The sequence below is a fragment of the Odontesthes bonariensis genome, chromosome 2 (assembly GCF_027942865.1).
Source record: "Odontesthes bonariensis isolate fOdoBon6 chromosome 2, fOdoBon6.hap1, whole genome shotgun sequence".
Classification (NCBI taxonomy): domain Eukaryota; kingdom Metazoa; phylum Chordata; class Actinopteri; order Atheriniformes; family Atherinopsidae; genus Odontesthes; species Odontesthes bonariensis.
In genome coordinates, this window is record NC_134507.1 from 35,711,283 (window position 1) to 35,724,887 (window position 13,605).

At 46.8% G+C, this 13,605-nt stretch overlaps 13 non-coding genes across 13 annotated transcripts; all 13 read left to right on the forward strand.

Moving 5' to 3' along the window:
• The first annotated feature begins 26 nt into the window (after window positions 1–26).
• Window positions 27–139, forward strand: LOC142373302 (U5 spliceosomal RNA). Its single transcript, XR_012768450.1, has one exon. It is a non-coding gene; the product is annotated as a U5 spliceosomal RNA (small nuclear RNA).
• Window positions 140–443: 304 nt separating this feature from the next.
• LOC142367843 (U2 spliceosomal RNA) lies at window positions 444–634 on the forward strand. The gene has a single exon (XR_012767190.1). It is a non-coding gene; the product is annotated as a U2 spliceosomal RNA (small nuclear RNA).
• Window positions 635–998: 364 nt separating this feature from the next.
• On the forward strand, window positions 999–1,117 carry LOC142375227 (5S ribosomal RNA). Its single transcript, XR_012768904.1, has one exon. It is a non-coding gene; the product is annotated as a 5S ribosomal RNA (ribosomal RNA).
• A 604-nt stretch (window positions 1,118–1,721) lies between these two features.
• LOC142373308 (U5 spliceosomal RNA) lies at window positions 1,722–1,834 on the forward strand. Its single transcript, XR_012768451.1, has one exon. It is a non-coding gene; the product is annotated as a U5 spliceosomal RNA (small nuclear RNA).
• A 304-nt stretch (window positions 1,835–2,138) lies between these two features.
• Window positions 2,139–2,329, forward strand: LOC142369095 (U2 spliceosomal RNA). The gene has a single exon (XR_012767512.1). It is a non-coding gene; the product is annotated as a U2 spliceosomal RNA (small nuclear RNA).
• A 364-nt stretch (window positions 2,330–2,693) lies between these two features.
• On the forward strand, window positions 2,694–2,812 carry LOC142373244 (5S ribosomal RNA). The gene has a single exon (XR_012768436.1). It is a non-coding gene; the product is annotated as a 5S ribosomal RNA (ribosomal RNA).
• Window positions 2,813–3,421: 609 nt separating this feature from the next.
• On the forward strand, window positions 3,422–3,534 carry LOC142373315 (U5 spliceosomal RNA). The gene has a single exon (XR_012768452.1). It is a non-coding gene; the product is annotated as a U5 spliceosomal RNA (small nuclear RNA).
• A 304-nt stretch (window positions 3,535–3,838) lies between these two features.
• Window positions 3,839–4,029, forward strand: LOC142367851 (U2 spliceosomal RNA). Its single transcript, XR_012767193.1, has one exon. It is a non-coding gene; the product is annotated as a U2 spliceosomal RNA (small nuclear RNA).
• Window positions 4,030–4,393: 364 nt separating this feature from the next.
• Window positions 4,394–4,512, forward strand: LOC142373294 (5S ribosomal RNA). Its single transcript, XR_012768449.1, has one exon. It is a non-coding gene; the product is annotated as a 5S ribosomal RNA (ribosomal RNA).
• A 604-nt stretch (window positions 4,513–5,116) lies between these two features.
• Window positions 5,117–5,229, forward strand: LOC142373320 (U5 spliceosomal RNA). The gene has a single exon (XR_012768453.1). It is a non-coding gene; the product is annotated as a U5 spliceosomal RNA (small nuclear RNA).
• Window positions 5,230–5,533: 304 nt separating this feature from the next.
• LOC142367857 (U2 spliceosomal RNA) lies at window positions 5,534–5,724 on the forward strand. The gene has a single exon (XR_012767194.1). It is a non-coding gene; the product is annotated as a U2 spliceosomal RNA (small nuclear RNA).
• Window positions 5,725–6,088: 364 nt separating this feature from the next.
• Window positions 6,089–6,207, forward strand: LOC142373366 (5S ribosomal RNA). The gene has a single exon (XR_012768463.1). It is a non-coding gene; the product is annotated as a 5S ribosomal RNA (ribosomal RNA).
• Window positions 6,208–6,811: 604 nt separating this feature from the next.
• On the forward strand, window positions 6,812–6,924 carry LOC142373324 (U5 spliceosomal RNA). The gene has a single exon (XR_012768454.1). It is a non-coding gene; the product is annotated as a U5 spliceosomal RNA (small nuclear RNA).
• The last annotated feature ends 6,681 nt before the right edge of the window (window positions 6,925–13,605 follow it).

A 13,605-nucleotide genomic window follows, 5' to 3' on the forward strand; every position in this document is an offset into this window, starting at 1 on the left:
CACTGCTCCCGCAGTGTCAAATACTCGTACTCTGGTTTCTCTTCATAACGTACAAGTCTTTCGCCTTTTACTAAAGACTTCCGTGGAGAGCAGCATTAATGAGTTGTTTCTATTTTTGGAAGGCTTTACCTTTGCGGGTGAAGCCCATTCTGTCTGTGCAAAGGAAATCTTCTTGCTGTGCCAAGTGACTTCTCGGAGTAGAGTCACCTTATTTCTTGAGACCGTGCCCATGTTCAAAGCTGGAGCGCTAAATTGTTGTTGTTTGAATGGTGCTCAGTGGAGCGGGCGGGAGTGCAAAGTTGTACCATCTGAAACGGCTGAAGAGTGCTCACTGCAGCGGGTGGGCGGAGGTGCAAAGTGACGCTTTGTAGGCAAAAAAAGAGCACCGCCACAAGTGCGCATTGTGCCAGGAAGGGCTCTCGGACGTGAAACAGTGGAGGGTTATCGCTTCTCGGCCTTTTGGCTAAGATCAAGTGTAGTATCTGTTCTTATCAGTTTAATATCTGATACGTCCTCTATATGAGGACTACATATTAAATGGATTTTTAGGCACAGGGGTTGAAAAAGGGGCTTGCTCCGTTCACTCCACGCATCGACCCGGTACTGCAGTGCCGCCGGGAACGGTGCACTCTTCCCAACTCTTGTGAAATAACAAAACCAGCGGTACAGGGTGGTAGTTTCAGGGAGCCATTGTATTCTGTCTTCTAAAATGGAACTATAATCTTTAGAAAAGACGCAGTTTATGAGCACGTCGTGGGATTGAGCTTCCCTGGTTTCTCTGTATGACCATGAACACCAAACTACACACAGAGAACAGAGGAGCTTGACAGACACACACTAAGTTATCTGAGAGTCCCATTTTCAGCTGCAGAGAACAATCACATCAGGGAAGTCGACGTGCAGGCACAACATCAGCCTCTCAAGCCAACTCTCTGGTAAAATAGGGGAAACGTATGGTTCCAGCACCTATGTAACACATATTTGTCACGGGGACTGTGGCTTACGGCCACACCGCCCTGAACATGCCCGATCTCGTCCGAACTCGGAAGCCAAGCAGGGTCGGGCCTGGTTAGTACTTGGATGGGAGACCGCTTGGGAATACCAGGTGCTGTAAGCATTTTTCTCTCTTCTCTCTGCATGTCTTTTGTTGAAACATCTGTTGATCACCCTGTGATCCATCTTGCTGATCCTGGATCTGCTAAGGTGTCCCAGGTCATGGTTGCCTTTGATACTCATACATTTAACTTTGTCCTGACAAAGGAGCAGTTCCAAAAAGTCAAACAGGGACTGCCTTTGCATTTGACGCAGTCAAACTGCATGCGCCTGGAGAAGCCAAAAGGCTTACAGCACCTGGTATTCCCAGGCGGTCTCCCCATCCAAGTACTAACCAGGCCCGACTCTGCTTAGCATCTGAGATAAAACTCTGGCTTTTAGTCTGCGAAAAGAGAGTGAAAGTGAACTCCACTTTGAGATGGTTCTGGGATTGGGCCGACTGGGAGAATTGCTTGAAAAAAACCTCTACACCCAATGAGCGGTCAGAACAAAGCCTCAAGACCCCTAGTCTTTTGCACAGAGTAAAAGACAAAGCAGCCACTGAATAGGGCCCGATTGTTCCTACCTGGTCGGCCGAGGAGCGAGCGTCTTAACCAAGCAAAGCTCACCGTGGGCAAGGTGGCTATACCAACTAGCCTGATGCACTGCTCCCGCAGTGTCAAATACTCGTACTCTGGTTTCTCTTCATAACGTACAAGTCTTTCGCCTTTTACTAAAGACTTCCGTGGAGAGCAGCATTAATGAGTTGTTTCTATTTTTGGAAGGCTTTACCTTTGCGGGTGAAGCCCATTCTGTCTGTGCAAAGGAAATCTTCTTGCTGTGCCAAGTGACTTCTCGGAGTAGAGTCACCTTATTTCTTGAGACCGTGCCCATGTTCAAAGCTGGAGCGCTAAATTGTTGTTGTTTGAATGGTGCTCAGTGGAGCGGGCGGGAGTGCAAAGTTGTACCATCTGAAACGGCTGAAGAGTGCTCACTGCAGCGGGTGGGCGGAGGTGCAAAGTGACGCTTTGTAGGCAAAAAAAGAGCACCGCCACAAGTGCGCATTGTGCCAGGAAGGGCTCTCGGACGTGAAACAGTGGAGGGTTATCGCTTCTCGGCCTTTTGGCTAAGATCAAGTGTAGTATCTGTTCTTATCAGTTTAATATCTGATACGTCCTCTATATGAGGACTACATATTAAATGGATTTTTAGGCACAGGGGTTGAAAAAGGGGCTTGCTCCGTTCACTCCACGCATCGACCCGGTACTGCAGTGCCGCTGGGAACGGTGCACTCTTCCCAACTCTTGTGAAATAACAAAACCAGCGGTACAGGGTGGTAGTTTCAGGGAGCCATTGTATTCTGACTTCTAAAATGGAACTATAATCTTTAGAAAAGACGCAGTTTATGAGCACGTCGTGGGATTGAGCTTCCCTGGTTTCTCTGTATGACCATGAACACCAAACTACACACAGAGAACAGAGGAGCTTGACAGACACACACTAAGTTATCTGAGAGTCCCATTTTCAGCTGCAGAGAACAATCACATCAGGGAAGTCGACGTGCAGGCACAACATCAGCCTCTCAAGCCAACTCTCTGGTAAAATAGGGGCAACGTATGGTTCCAGCACCTATGTAACACATATTTGTCACGGGGACTGTGGCTTACGGCCACACCGCCCTGAACACGCCCGATCTCGTCCGAACTCGGAAGCCAAGCAGGGTCGGGCCTGGTTAGTACTTGGATGGGAGACCGCTTGGGAATACCAGGTGCTGTAAGCATTTTTCTCTCTTCTCTTCTCTCTGCATGTCTTTTGTTGAAACATCTGTTGATCACCCTGTGATCCATCTTGCTGATCCTGGATCTGCTAAGGTGTCCCAGGTCATGGTTGCCTTTGATCCTCATACATTTAACTTTGTCCTGACAAAGGAGCAGTTCCAAAAAGTCAAACAGGGACTGCCTTTGCATTTGACGCAGTCAAACTGCATGCGCCTGGAGAAGCCAAAAGGCTTACAGCACCTGGTATTCCCAGGCGGTCTCCCCATCCAAGTACTAACCAGGCCCGACTCTGCTTAGCTTCTGAGATAAAACTCTGGCTTTTAGTCTGCGAAAAGAGAGTGAAAGTGAACTCCACTTTGAGATGGCTCTGGGATTGGGCCGACTGGGAGAATTGCTTGAAAAAAACCTCTACACCCAATGAGCGGTCAGAACAAAGCCTCAAGACCCCTAGTCTTTTGCACAGAGTAAAAGACAAAGCAGCCATTGAATAGGGCCCGATTGTTCCTACCTGGTCGGCCGAGGAGCCAGCGTCTCAACCAAGCAAAGCTCACCGTGGGGAAGGTGGCTATGCCAACTAGCCTGATGCACTGCTCCCGCAGTGTCAAATACTCGTACTCTGGTTTCTCTTCATAACGTACAAGTCTTTCGCCTTTTACTAAAGACTTCCGTGGAGAGCAGCATTAATGAGTTGTTTCTATTTTTGGAAGGCTTTACCTTTGCGGGTGAAGCCCATTCTGTCTGTGCAAAGGAAATCTTCTTGCTGTGCCAAGTGACTTCTCGGAGTAGAGTCACCTTATTTCTTGAGACCGTGCCCATGTTCAAAGCTGGAGCGCTAAATTGTTGTTGTTTGAATGGTGCTCAGTGGAGCGGGCGGGAGTGCAAAGTTGTACCATCTGAAACGGCTGAAGAGTGCTCACTGCAGCGGGTGGGCGGAGGTGCAAAGTGACGCTTTGTAGGCAAAAAAAGAGCACCGCCACAAGTGCGCATTGTGCCAGGAAGGGCTCTCGGACGTGAAACAGTGGAGGGTTATCGCTTCTCGGCCTTTTGGCTAAGATCAAGTGTAGTATCTGTTCTTATCAGTTTAATATCTGATACGTCCTCTATATGAGGACTACATATTAAATGGATTTTTAGGCACAGGGGTTGAAAAAGGGGCTTGCTCCGTTCACTCCACGCATCGACCCGGTACTGCAGTGCCGCCGGGAACGGTGCACTCTTCCCAACTCTTGTGAAATAACAAAACCAGCGGTACATGGTGGTAGTTTCAGGGAGCCATTGTATTCTGACTTCTAAAATGGAGCTATAATCTTTAGAAAAGACGCAGTTTATGAGCACGTCGTGGGATTGAGCTTCCCTGGTTTCTCTGTATGACCATGAACACCAAACTACACACAGAGAACAGAGGAGCTTGACAGACACACACTAAGTTATCTGAGAGTCCCATTTTCAGCTGCAGAGAACAATCACATCAGGGAAGTCGACGTGCAGGCTCAACATCAGCCTCTCAAGCCAACTCTCTGGTAAAATAGGGGCAACGTATGGTTCCAGCACCTATGTAACACATATTTGTCACGGGGACTGTGGCTTACGGCCACACCGCCCTGAACACGCCCGATCTCGTCCGAACTCGGAAGCCAAGCAGGGTCGGGCCTGGTTAGTACTTGGATGGGAGACCGCTTGGGAATACCAGGTGCTGTAAGCATTTTTCTCTCTTCTCTCTGCATGTCTTTTGTTGAAACATCTGTTGATCACCCTGTGATCCATCTTGCTGATCCTGGATCTGCTAAGGTGTCCCAGGTCATGGTTGCCTTTGATCCTCATACATTTAACTTTGTCCTGACAAAGGAGCAGTTCCAAAAAGTCAAACAGGGACTGCCTTTGCATTTGACGCAGTCAAACTGCATGCGCCTGGAGAAGCCAAAAGGCTTACAGCACCTGGTATTCCCAGGCGGTCTCCCCATCCAAGTACTAACCAGGCCCGACTCTGCTTAGCTTCTGAGATAAAACTCTGGCTTTTAGTCTGCGAAAAGAGAGTGAAAGTGAACTCCACTTTGAGATGGCTCTGGGATTGGGCCGACTGGGAGAATTGCTTGAAAAAAACCTCTACACCCAATGAGCGGTCAGAACAAAGCCTCAAGACCCCTAGTCTTTTGCACAGAGTAAAAGACAAAGCAGCCATTGAATAGGGCCCGATTGTTCCTACCTGGTCGGCCGAGGAGCCAGCGTCTCAACCAAGCAAAGCTCACCGTGGGGAAGGTGGCTATGCCAACTAGCCTGATGCACTGCTCCCGCAGTGTCAAATACTCGTACTCTGGTTTCTCTTCATAACGTACAAGTCTTTCGCCTTTTACTAAAGACTTCCGTGGAGAGCAGCATTAATGAGTTGTTTCTATTTTTGGAAGGCTTTACCTTTGCGGGTGAAGCCCATTCTGTCTGTGCAAAGGAAATCTTCTTGCTGTGCCAAGTGACTTCTCGGAGTAGAGTCACCTTATTTCTTGAGACCGTGCCCATGTTCAAAGCTGGAGCGCTAAATTGTTGTTGTTTGAATGGTGCTCAGTGGAGCGGGCGGGAGTGCAAAGTTGTACCATCTGAAACGGCTGAAGAGTGCTCACTGCAGCGGGTGGGCGGAGGTGCAAAGTGACGCTTTGTAGGCAAAAAAAGAGCACCGCCACAAGTGCGCATTGTGCCAGGAAGGGCTCTCGGACGTGAAACAGTGGAGGGTTATCGCTTCTCGGCCTTTTGGCTAAGATCAAGTGTAGTATCTGTTCTTATCAGTTTAATATCTGATACGTCCTCTATATGAGGACTACATATTAAATGGATTTTTAGGCACAGGGGTTGAAAAAGGGGCTTGCTCCGTTCACTCCACGCATCGACCCGGTACTGCAGTGCCGCCGGGAACGGTGCACTCTTCCCAACTCTTGTGAAATAACAAAACCAGCGGTACATGGTGGTAGTTTCAGGGAGCCATTGTATTCTGACTTCTAAAATGGAGCTATAATCTTTAGAAAAGACGCAGTTTATGAGCACGTCGTGGGATTGAGCTTCCCTGGTTTCTCTGTATGACCATGAACACCAAACTACACACAGAGAACAGAGGAGCTTGACAGACACACACTAAGTTATCTGAGAGTCCCATTTTCAGCTGCAGAGAACAATCACATCAGGGAAGTCGACGTGCAAGCTCAACATCAGCCTCTCAAGCCAACTCTCTGGTAAAATAGGGGCAACGTATGGTTCCAGCACCTATGTAACACATATTTGTCACGGGGACTGTGGCTTACGGCCACACCGCCCTGAACACGCCCGATCTCGTCCGAACTCGGAAGCCAAGCAGGGTCGGGCCTGGTTAGTACTTGGATGGGAGACCGCTTGGGAATACCAGGTGCTGTAAGCATTTTTCTCTCTTCTCTCTGCATGTCTTTTGTTGAAACATCTGTTGATCACCCTGTGATCCATCTTGCTGATCCTGGATCTGCTAAGGTGTCCCAGGTCATGGTTGCCTTTGATCCTCATACATTTAACTTTGTCCTGACAAAGGAGCAGTTCCAAAAAGTCAAACAGGGACTGCCTTTGCATTTGACGCAGTCAAACTGCATGCGCCTGGAGAAGCCAAAAGGCTTACAGCACCTGGTATTCCCAGGCGGTCTCCCCATCCAAGTACTAACCAGGCCCGACTCTGCTTAGCTTCTGAGATAAAACTCTGGCTTTTAGTCTGCGAAAAGAGAGTGAAAGTGAACTCCACTTTGAGATGGCTCTGGGATTGGGCCGACTGGGAGAATTGCTTGAAAAAAACCTCTACACCCAATGAGCGGTCAGAACAAAGCCTCAAGACCCCTAGTCTTTTGCACAGAGTAAAAGACAAAGCAGCCATTGAATAGGGCCCGATTGTTCCTACCTGGTCGGCCGAGGAGCCAGCGTCTCAACCAAGCAAAGCTCACCGTGGGGAAGGTGGCTATGCCAACTAGCCTGATGCACTGCTCCCGCAGTGTCAAATACTCGTACTCTGGTTTCTCTTCATAACGTACAAGTCTTTCGCCTTTTACTAAAGACTTCCGTGGAGAGCAGCATTAATGAGTTGTTTCTATTTTTGGAAGGCTTTACCTTTGCGGGTGAAGCCCATTCTGTCTCTGCAAAGGAAATCTTCTTGCTGTGCCAAGTGACTTCTCGGAGTAGAGTCACCTTATTTCTTGAGACCGTGCCCATGTTCAAAGCTGGAGCGCTAAATTGTTGTTGTTTGAATGGTGCTCAGTGGAGCGGGCGGGAGTGCAAAGTTGTACCATCTGAAACGGCTGAAGAGTGCTCACTGCAGCGGGTGGGCGGAGGTGAAAAGTGATGCTTTGTAGGCAAAAAAAGAGCACCGCCACAAGTGCGCATTGTGCCAGGAAGGGCTCTCGGACGTGAAACAGTGGAGGGTTATCGCTTCTCGGCCTTTTGGCTAAGTCTGCGATCGCCTCCTTTGGGTGGACTATTTTATGCCTTTTCGGCATTCAATTTTTCTCGCTTTGGAGGTTCTTTTTTGCGTTCGATCAAAGTATTCCAAGTCGTTTGTAGTTGGAGTTCTTTGTCTTTAAATTTTCTTGTATTACCCTTTTTTTTTCCAGGTTTTTGCTTTTTGAACGAGTTTCAGCTGAAACAGGGTCGGTGTCGGTGTTCCATTTTTTAGAGGAAGGTAAGTATCCCTTTTAGTACCTTTTTATCCACTTTTTACTCCTTATTGGGTTTTTAGTGTGATATTTATTATTGTTCTTTTAAGCATTTTATTTAAAAACTGTTTGTGGTGCCTCCATCATGTCGGCTAACTATGCTGGCATGAGGAGGCACCACAGCGCTAGATTTTTATTTAAAGAAAAAGAAGGAAAGCTTATAGAGATGTCAAGATTGGACTTCTCTCGGAAGTTAATTCAAAACATATTGAACTTCAAGCCAGACGATTTGAATTGCATCCTGTCATTGCCTTTTAACAAAGGTTTCGATGTAAGTTTTCACACTGCAGCTTTGCTGCAGGAGTTTTGGATGAGATTTGGTAATGTGCAAGCCCAGTTTTCTGCGTTTACTGTTGAGAAACTTACTGACAATACTCTGAAGACAGTAATTGTCAGAATGTTCAATGAAATGATGAACGCAGAAGATATCTGTATATGGTTGGGAAGATTCTGCACTGTTAAAGGCCAGGCAATGAAGGTGAGGGATGTCGATGGCATCTGGAACTGCGCCTGGAGGGTCCCCATCCAACAATGGCAAGACCCCCAGGGCTTCCAGGGCCTGAAACATCTCCCATCAATGATTGTCTTGGGAGAAAACAGAGGCTACATCCACTACCAGGGACAGCCCAAACTCTGCCGCAAGTGTGGGGAGCACGGGCACCTGGTGGAGGCCTGCACGAAGGTGTTTTGTGGCAAATGTAGAGGAATCGGTCACACCTTCGAAGAGTGTACGAATGGCAGAAAGTGCAATCTCGGTGGAGAATCAAACCACCTCTTCAGAGATTGCCCAAAATCCTTTGCCAACAAATTGAAATCCAAAAAAACGCGGGAAGGAAATGGAGGGCAGACCGAGGCAGTTAACGAGCTACTTGAAACAGCTGGGCTGGAAAATTCAAACTTCCCGCCAAAATCCCTGAATGGTGGACAGCAGTCAGGTGAGGCCGAGGAGGGGGAGGGGCCTGCTACACCCCCACCAATGGAGAGTTCTGGAGAGGAGGAGGAGGAGGAGGAGGAGGAGGTGGTGCAGGCAGAAGGCGGAGCTAGTTCAGAATGTGAAGAAGTCCAATCACAGGATGATAGCGAGGATGCCTCCCTCCCAGATGCCCAGCAAACAAAGAGGCTTGCATCAGAATTGTCCTCTGATTCTCCTATAGTCTCAGAGAAGAGGGGAAGAGCTGGGACTACCTCAGACAGTTCATCTGTGGAGGAGCCCAGAGTTAGTGATGGCAAAATGAGGCTTTGTGAACCAATGAGGCTTTCCAGCCCAAAGGTTCGCCAAAAGGTTCATTACCCGAAGCCTCATTGAAACGGTCTCTCTAGTGACACCTGCTGTGCAAAAGGAATAGATGACAGACTAAATTAACCCTGAGTTAGAGCATCCTGCAATATAAAATAAACAATTGTTGTCACTGTGTCTCAATGAAAATAAATGTGTGAAAACTGCATATATGGAAGTATTATTGAGTGCTATGGTGTTGATCACTCAAATGAAATATATCAATGATGTACACTGACTACAGTGCTTATGGAACTAAAGTGCCATGGGACCGGGAGTCAGGAATAAACTGTAACAGAGCAGTATGGGCAACAAGACAAACATAAGTTATTGGTTTTTATTTTAAAAAATGTGTGTCAATAACGTTGCGGTTTAATATGCCCAGAAGAAAAAAGAGCGACAACAACTACCGATAACTATGTTCTTCTCTCGAAGAAACACACCTGCACCGCGGGCTTTAGAAGGAAAAAAAAACGCTGAGTCAGGATGCAGCGGCTCAATCAGAAGAGCAGTGAAATACACGCGAGTCACTATTTGTCCTACTGTAGCCTACTTTTTATTCTTTTTTCATAATCATTTTTCATTTTCTCCCGTTCTAATCCAATGACTCGGGTCGCGGTGCTGATCTCCGCAATTTGAAGCCTTCAGTTCGTATTGATTCAAATTATTATTTTACAGTAGGCCTACAGTAGTTATTTGTAAAAAAAAATAAAGGTTACTACTTCACGGATTTCGCCTATCACGGGTTCTTTTTGGAACGTAACCCCCGCGAAAAACGAGGGTTCATATCCTATATAACTATTCTAACACTATTCTAACCTAATTACGATATATTCTAATGCAGTATAATAATAATAATAGATGATATGACTGATATGACTGATATAATAACTGAACTTAACCACTAACTCTGATACAAGTGCCGCAAGGTTCAAACCCTTTTTATGCGATAGTGACGCTCAAAATGAATCAGTGACGTGTACACTGAATCCGAGGCCTCGTTTGTCATCAGTCACGTGATTTTTATGGAAACGATACAAGCCTCGAACCAACGCTTCATCTGGCTCGCCCCTTTTTGCTCGACACATGCTCCGAGGCCTCGCTTCAAACGCCACATCACTACCCAGAGTCTTCCCCTCCAATTCACCAAATGAGGTCTCTTTTTTAAATGTAGTTCTGCAATCAACCCCTAGAGACTCAAAGTTTAACAAAACCTTGCAACAGAGGCCAACCCCCAGAGTCCGACCGGGGAATAGAGCTCAACACCCTCGCCTCTCACCTGTAGAAGTGAAGGAAGAGCTCCGTTCACAAGAAATTACATAACTGCTTTTAAGACATTTTAATTGTTTTAACCCTCTTTTAGTCTTTTAAGATGTCATACCTGTTGTTTTTAACCATACTCATGACACTCACTCTCTCAACTATTAATGTGAGAAGTGTAAAGTCGAAAGTTAGAGCCCACAGTGTTTTATCCTTTCTTAGTTCTTTTAAGTCAGATGTTCTTTTAATACAGGAATGCGGCCTACCGTTTTTAAAGCACTACAGACAGTGGGAGGAGATGTGGCCACAGACATCATTGTGGAGTGGATCCAACCAAAACAAAAATGATGGAGTGGCCATTTTGATCAAAAACCCTCAGGTTCTGGTGAAGGGCAGCACTGTGGTGAGAGACGGACGGGCACTTTTAGCACATTTGACTTTTATGGGACAAGATTTTAACCTCTTAAATATTTATGGCTTCAACGAAGAAAATGACCGGTATGACCTTTTAGAAGACCTGCAGTCCCACATGCTAGGTAGGGCACCACTAGTTTTAGGGGGTGATTTTAACTGTATTTTAAGCAGGAGTGACAGAAAAAGAGCAGGGGAATTTTTTAAAGTTGACAAAACATCGGTTTTATTACAGGGCATATGCAAGGATTTTAAACTTCAGGACTGTTTTAAAACCATGCATCCCAGAGAGGAGGGCTTCACCTGGTTCAGTGGTGATGGCACCAAAGCCTCTCGTATAGACTACCTTTTTACACGGGACTGCCCACCAACCGATGCTAGATTGACCCCCGTTTTCTTTTCCGATCACCTAATGCTTTCCTGCACCCTATCACTCTCTTCGGGTGTGACTTCCGGAAGTGGTCTGTGGAAACTAAACTGCTCCCTTTTAGAAGAAAATGAAATAGTTAGTCAGTACCGGGAGCAGTACCACGAGTGGCAGACCCTTCAAGACTTTTACGATACACGTGCACACTGGTGGGAAATGGTGAAGGAAAAGACCCAGACTTTCTTTAGACAGGCAGGTAGGAGAAAAAAGAATAGGGAAAACAGACGCATGATGGGACTGCAGAAGCGACTACAGCGCTATTTTAAATTAAACCAACAAGGGATGGATTTTAAAGATGAAATTAAACAAGTGAAAACAGAGATGTCGATTTTAGCAGATATTAAAAGTAAGGGTGTCATTTTAAGAAGCAGGGAACGAGAAATAGAGGAAGGAGAGAAGTGCACAAGGTATTTTTTTAAGAAAATTGTGAATAAAGGGGGGGCCATTTTAAAGCTAACAAAAGAGAACGGGTGCACAGTTGATTCAATGGAAGAAATTAAACAAGCTGTTGAACAATTTTATCGTGAATTGTACGAACAAAAACCTGTTGAAATGGACACCATGACAGAAGTTTTAAATTTCATAGAAAAAACAGTAAAAGACAGTGTGCTTTTAACCCAAGATTTTACAATTTCAGAGTTAAATAAATGTTTTACAAATTTTAAGAAAGGGAAGTCCCCAGGACAAGATGGACTTCCCTTGGAATTTTATTTGACCTTTTGGGATATTTTAGCACCTGACCTGTTTACTGCTTTTATGGAATTTGAGCAACTTGAGCGACTTCCTGACAGTTTTAGAGCAGGGATAGTGACTCTTCTTCACAAAAAAAAAGACAAGACTAACTTGAAGAATTGGAGACCGATTACACTTTTAAACTTTGACTGTAAACTTTTTAGTAAACTTTTAGCCTCACGTGTGTCCTTGTTTTTAGAAGACCCGATTCACCCGGATCAAGCCTGTGCCATCCCGGGGAGGAAGATAACCGACAGCCTCGTACTGATCCGAGACACCATCTGTTATGCGAGAGACAGAAACATTCGGCTAGCAGTCCTAAATTTAGACTTTGAGAAAGCCTTTGATCGGGTCTCGCACCAGTACCTTTTCCAGGTACTGCAAAAAATGGGGTTCCCAGAAAGGTTTATAGCTTGGGTGGGTCTGCTGTACCGGGGCATTACCAGCAAATTCCTTGTTAACGGGCATCTGACAAAAGCAGTAAACATCCACTGCGGTGTCCGTCAGGGTTGTCCGTTATCTGCCCTCCTCTACATCATCTGTGTGGAACCACTGGCACAGAGCTTGAGAAGGGACCACCGAATCAATGGGGTGAGAGTCCCGGGGAGCGGGGGACTATCGACAAAGTGTGTTTTATATATGGACGACGTAAACATTTTATGTACAGACCTAATATCCATCAATAGGACTCTGGACTTGACTGACTGGTATGGACGGGCCTCTGGGGCAAAACTAAACAGAAACAAGACCCAAGCCCAATTTTACGGGCCATGGACAGCGACTGAGACTGCAGGACTCCCCGTGACTATAACCCAGACAAAACAGAAAATACTGGGGATTAATTTTGACAAGGAAGGGGGAGGGACATCAAACTGGCCAGACGTGGTAGGGAAAGTAAAGCAAAGACTAGGATACTGGGGACTTAGAGGACTGACCATTGAAGGAAAGGTTTTAATCATCAAAGCCGTGATTTTACCTTTGCTTTTACTAATCAGTTCTGTTTTTATCCCACCTAGAAAAGTGCTTTTAGACCTGGACCGAGCCATTTTTTATTTTCTGTGGGGCTCCAAGTGGGAAAGACTGAGGAGAGATGTAATGAAGAAACAAAAAGAGAAAGGAGGAAAAGGAGTGCCTGATTTTTATTTGTTTTTAGGAAGCAGATACACTACACTGCACATCCTACAGGCCACAGACCCATCCGGAAACCCCAAAACTAAAGCAATGACACGATTCTGGATGGGTTCTTACCTCAGAAGACTGAAGATTTTACCCACCGACCTAAAAGTGCCTGTGTCTTTTAGCCTGCCACCATCCTATGCTTTTATCCAGACGTTCTTAAAGCATTTTAACTTGGAGGCAGAGGAGTTGCATGTTTTAACAAACCACCGCTCTTTGATTTCTGTTGTGCAGGAGCGGGAACCAGTGAGTCCAGTGCGTGGGCTCGCGTTCGGCGAGCCCTCAACAGTTTGGTGCAACGTCAACCATTCCGCTCTCCCAAACAGACTCCGGGACCTGTCGTGGATGGTGGCTCATGAGATCCTCCCAGTCAGGTCCGTTATGCACTCCCGGGGCATGTCAGCGATCTCAACCTGCCCGCGACCTGGTTGTGGCGCGCCCGAGTCGGTGAGGCACCTGCTCTGGGAGTGCAGCGCTGCTGCAGACCAGTGGGCAACAGCCGGCTCCTTGCAATTCCCGTACTTGCCAGCAAGGGAGGTCCTCACAGCACAACTCGTGCTCTATGGGGTGAGCCAAACAAAAATAAAAAAGAATGACTTTGCCAAGCAGTGGCTCACCCTAGCCGCCATGAAAGACGCCATGTGGACCTCCAGGAACTTGCTGGTGAGGAAGCGCATGCAGATCCCCCCCGTGGCTGTGATCCGGATGGCCGCAGCGGCGGCTCAAGCGGCCGGAGCTGCAGGCGGCGGGCCTAGGACACATCCACAAAGAGGAATCGCCTCTGTGCCCATTCGGATGAAGGAGCCG